We start from the raw sequence: 5000 nt of genomic DNA, 5'->3' as shown, positions 1-5000 counted from the left end.
ACAGTTTTGGCTTGTATATTCATAATGATACCATGAGCGCTTTAGGGCGTCCACAAGATATGTTTTCAGATACCGCTATACAATTACAACCCATCTTTGCTCAATGGGTACAAAACACCCATGCTTTAGCACCCGGCATAACAGCTCCTGGTGCAACAGCAAGTACCAGCTTAACTTGGGGAGGTGGTGAGTTGGTAGCAGTAGGCGGCAAAGTAGCTTTGTTACCTATTCCATTAGGAACCGCAGACTTCTTAGTCCATCATATTCATGCATTTACGATCCACGTGACTGTATTGATACTACTGAAAGGTGTTCTATTTGCTCGCAGTTCCCGTTTGATACCTGATAAAGCAAATCTTGGTTTTCGTTTTCTTGTGATGGACCTGGAAGAGGGGGGACATGTCAAGTATCTGCCTGGGATCATGTCTTCTTAGGTCTATTCTGGATGTACAATGCGATTTCCGTAGTTATTTTCCATTTCAGTTGGAAAATGCAGTCGGATGTTTGGGGTACTATAAGTGATCAAGGGGTAGTAACTCATATTACAGGAGGAAACTTTGCGCAGAGTTCCATTACTATTAATGGGTGGCTTCGAGATTTCTTATGGGCACAGGCATCTCAGGTAATTCAGTCTTATGGTTCTTCATTATCTGCATATGGTCTCTTTTTCTTAGGTGCTCATTTTGTCTGGGCTTTCAGTTTAATGTTTCTATTCAGTGGCCGTGGTTATTGGCAAGAACTCATTGAATCCATCGTTTGGGCTCATAACAAATTAAAAGTTGCTCCTGCTACTCAGCCTAGAGCCTTGAGCATTGTACAAGGACGTGCTGTAGGAGTAACCCATTACCTTCTGGGTGGAATTGCCACAACATGGGCATTCTTCTTAGCAAGAATTATTGCAGTAGGATAATGGCTAGGAGGATTGAAAGGCATTATGGCATTAAGATTTCCGAGGTTTAGCCAAGGCTTAGCTCAGGACCCCACTACTCGTCGTATTTGGTTTGGTATTGCTACCGCACATGACTTCGAGAGTCATGATGATATTACTGAGGAACGTCTTTATCAGAACATTTTTGCTTCTCACTTTGGGCAATTAGCAATAATCTTTCTGTGGACGTCCGGAAATCTCTTTCATGTAGCTTGGCAAGGAAATTTTGAGTCATGGATACAAGACCCTTTACATGTAAGACCTATTGCTCATGCAATTTGGGATCCTCATTTTGGTCAACCAGCTGTAGAAGCCTTTACTCGAGGAGGTGCTACCGGTCCAGTGAATATCGCTTATTCCGGCGTTTATCAGTGGTGGTATACAATCGGATTACGCACTAATGAAGATCTTTATACTGGAGCTCTTTTTCTATTATTTCTTTCTGCTATATCCTTAATAGCGGGTTGGTTACACTTACAACCAAAATGGAAACCAAGCGTTTCGTGGTTCAAAAATGCCGAATCTCGTCTAAATCATCATTTGTCAGGACTTTTCGGAGTGAGTTCTTTGGCTTGGACAGGACATTTAGTTCATGTCGCTATTCCAGGATCCAGGGGACAGTACGTCAGATGGAATAATTTTTTAGATGTATTACCCTATCCTCAAGGGTTGGGACCACTTTTTACGGGTCAGTGGAATCTTTATGCCCAAAACCCTGATTCGAGTAGCCATTTATTTGGTACTTCCCAAGGAACAGGAACTGCCATTCTAACCCTTCTCGGTGGATTTCATCCACAAACGCAAAGTTTATGGCTGACCGATATTGCTCATCATCATTTAGCTATTGCATTTATTTTCCTGATCGCTGGTCATATGTATAGAACTAACTTCGGGATTGGGCACAGTATCAAAGATCTTTTAGAAACACATATTCCTCCAGGGGGTCGATTAGGGCGTGGGCATAAGGGTCTTTATGACACAATCAATAATTCGCTTCATTTTCAATTAGGTCTTGCTCTAGCCTCTTTAGGGGTTATTACTTCCTTAGTAGCTCAACACATGTACTCTTTACCTGCTTATGCATTCATAGCACAAGACTTTACTACTCAAGCTGCGTTATATACTCATCACCAATACATCGCAGGGTTTATCATGACAGGAGCCTTTGCTCATGGAGCTATATTCTCATTAGAGATTACAATCCAGAACAGAATGAGGATAATGTATTGGCAAGAATGTTAGACCACAAAGAAGCTATCATATCTCATTTAAGTTGGGCCAGCCTGTTTCTTGGGTTCCATACCTTGGGCCTTTATGTTCATAACGATGTTATGCTCGCTTTTGGTACTCCGGAAAAACAAATCTTGATTGAACCTATATTTGCCCAATGGATACAATCCGCTCATGGTAAGACTTCATATGGGTTCGATGTACTCTTATCTTCAACGAATGGCCCAGCATTCAATGCAGGTCGAAGCATATGGTTACCGGGCTGGTTGAATGCTGTTAATGAGAATAGTAATTCACTCTTCTTAACAATAGGTCCTGGGGACTTCTTGGTTCATCATGCTATTGCTCTAGGTTTGCATACAACTACACTGATTTAGTAAAAGGTGCTTTAGATGCACGTGGTTCCAAGTTAATGCCAGATAAAAAGGATTTCGGTTATAGTTTTCCTTGCGACGGCCCAGGACGCGGCGGTACTTGTGATATTTCTGCTTGGGACGCATTTTATTTGGCAGTTTTCTGGATGTTAAATACCATTGGGTGGGTTACTTTTTATTGGCATTGGAAACACATCACTTTATGGCAGGGTAACGTTTCACAATTTAATGAATCTTCCACTTATTTAATGGGATGGTTAAGAGATTATCTATGGTTAAACTCTTCACAACTTATCAATGGATATAATCCTTTTGTATGAATAGTTTATCCGTATGGGCGTGGATGTTCTTATTTGGACATCTTGTTTGGGCTACTGGATTTATGTTTTTAATTTCTTGGCGCGGATATTGGCAGGAATTGATTGAAACTTTAGCATGGGCTCATGAACGCACACCTTTGGCTAATTTGATTCGATGGAGAGATAAGCCAGTGGCTCTTTCCATTGTGCAAGCAAGATTGGTTGGATTAGCCCACTTTTCCGTAGGCTATATATTCACTTATGCAGCTTTCTTGATTGCCTCTACATCAGGAAAATTTGGTTAATTTTAATTTAGTTATTTATTATTTTTTTTATGTACTGTATCAGCAACAATCTCATTTGTTTCGATGGAGAGGGAGGATCTACCTTCTTATATTTTTACATCTAGGATCCGAACTGTATCATTGATAATAATAGGAACTGAACATTATATTATGGCAAGAAAAAGTTTGATTCAGAGGGAGAAGAAGCGGCAGAAATTGGAACAGAAATATCATTTGATTCGTCGATCCTCAAAAAAAAAAATAAGCAAAGTTCCATCATTGAGTGAAAAATGGGAAATTCATGGAAAATTGCAATCCCCACCACGTAATAGTGCACCTATACGTCTCCATCGACGTTGTTTTTTGACTGGAAGACCTAGAGCTAACTATCGAGACTTTGGCTATCCGGACACATACTTCGAGAAATGTTTCATGCATGTTTGTTACCGGGCGCAATAAGATCAAGTTGGTAAAGAGAAAAATATCCTTTCGTATTTGTATGAATCTCTATGATCTTTTGTATGAATCTCTATGATCTATTATCATAGAAGATAGAGGAGCCCTCTTTACCATTCTGTATAAATAGACTATTCTATTTGTACGGATATGGTAGAGGGGCGTATCCAATCTTTCTTCGTACATAAGTTCCCGGTTCTTCAGCGCGGAGTAGAGCAGTTTGGTAGCTCGCAAGGCTCATAACCTTGAGGTCACGGGTTCAAATCCTGTCTCCGCAACATTTTTTTGTAAAAAAAAAAGATCTTTTTAGGTGTAATTCTAATTAATAACTATTTTTTTGGGGGGGGGTAGTTAGCATTAGGGGGGGTAGTTAGCATTAGTAGTTCGAATTTAATTTTGGATTTTATCTCTTATCTTATCATAATACATTACTTCACCGTGGGCGGATAGCGGGAATCGAACCCGCATCTTCTCCTTGGCAAAGAGAAATTTTACCATTCGACCATATCCGCATTTTCTGCGTTCCTGATACGCACGCATATGTCCACACATATATGACATATATCATATATCATATATGCGTCTGGATCATATGTACAGGGCCAAATATTCAGATACAAGAATGAAATATAATTTTTTTTGGAACTCAGATTGAATCTTAATGTGTCTCACAATCCGAATTATTAAATTTATTAGAAGTAGAAGGTAGAAGGAATGGAGTTTTTGGATCGGGGAAATACAAAATAAGTTCAAGAGATGAGAGAATTAAGGATAGCTACCAGAAAGACTAATCCAATCCATAATGATGTACCGGAAAATACAATATTTTTATTACTTGACCAACCATCAGAAGAAGCAAATACAACGGGTACACTAATCAGTAAGACTGATGAAGTCGCAATTAATGCAAAAACAGCTAATTGGAAAGCAATAGTCATGTTTGTAATCCTCCAAGCTACCAACAAATGAACTATACCATTTGATCCCTCGCTTAGTAAAAATTGTAATAAAATGCATCATGTAGGGATTTGACCATGAATCAATTGATTCTTTAGAACTTATTACCTTACCGCTTTATTTTATTCGGACATGGAGTCGAGGGGAGTTTAGTATTTACTTCACAAGCAGAAATACTGGATCATGCATATATCTATGTATACAATCTACAGATAGATACATCGAAATATGGATTTGCATCTGGGATGTTTCTACAGATAGTTAGTGTATCATCTCATATAGTCATATTCCATTTGTAGGAATAAAATAGAAATTGTCTCGGGAGAGATGGCTGAGTGGTTGATAGCTCCGGTCTTGAAAACCGGTATAGTCTAAACAAAGAACTATCGAGGGTTCGAATCCCTCTCTCTCCTTTTTTTGCTTGTTGAATAAATTTGTTTCTTTATTCATTTGGCCCGTTATCTTTCATAAA

At 39.1% G+C, this 5000-nt stretch overlaps 3 non-coding genes and 1 pseudogene across 3 annotated transcripts; 3 read left to right on the top strand and 1 right to left on the bottom strand.

The window, feature by feature from the left end:
• The window catches only part of LOC135665107 (photosystem I P700 chlorophyll a apoprotein A1-like), a 4969-nt pseudogene extending 1584 nt beyond the window's left edge, over positions 1–3385 (top strand).
• Positions 3386–3775: 390 nt separating this feature from the next.
• On the top strand, positions 3776–3849 carry TRNAM-CAU (transfer RNA methionine (anticodon CAU)). Its single transcript has one exon. It is a non-coding gene; the product is annotated as a tRNA-Met (tRNA).
• A 163-nt stretch (positions 3850–4012) lies between these two features.
• On the bottom strand, positions 4013–4083 carry TRNAG-GCC (transfer RNA glycine (anticodon GCC)). Its single transcript has one exon. It is a non-coding gene; the product is annotated as a tRNA-Gly (tRNA).
• A 766-nt stretch (positions 4084–4849) lies between these two features.
• TRNAS-UGA (transfer RNA serine (anticodon UGA)) lies at positions 4850–4941 on the top strand. The gene has a single exon. It is a non-coding gene; the product is annotated as a tRNA-Ser (tRNA).
• Positions 4942–5000: the final 59 nt, after the last annotated feature.

The sequence above is a fragment of the Musa acuminata genome, unplaced genomic scaffold (genome assembly GCF_036884655.1).
Source record: "Musa acuminata AAA Group cultivar baxijiao unplaced genomic scaffold, Cavendish_Baxijiao_AAA HiC_scaffold_940, whole genome shotgun sequence".
NCBI classification, from domain to species: Eukaryota; Viridiplantae; Streptophyta; class Magnoliopsida; order Zingiberales; family Musaceae; genus Musa; species Musa acuminata.
This window is presented reverse-complemented; position numbering and strand designations above follow the sequence as displayed.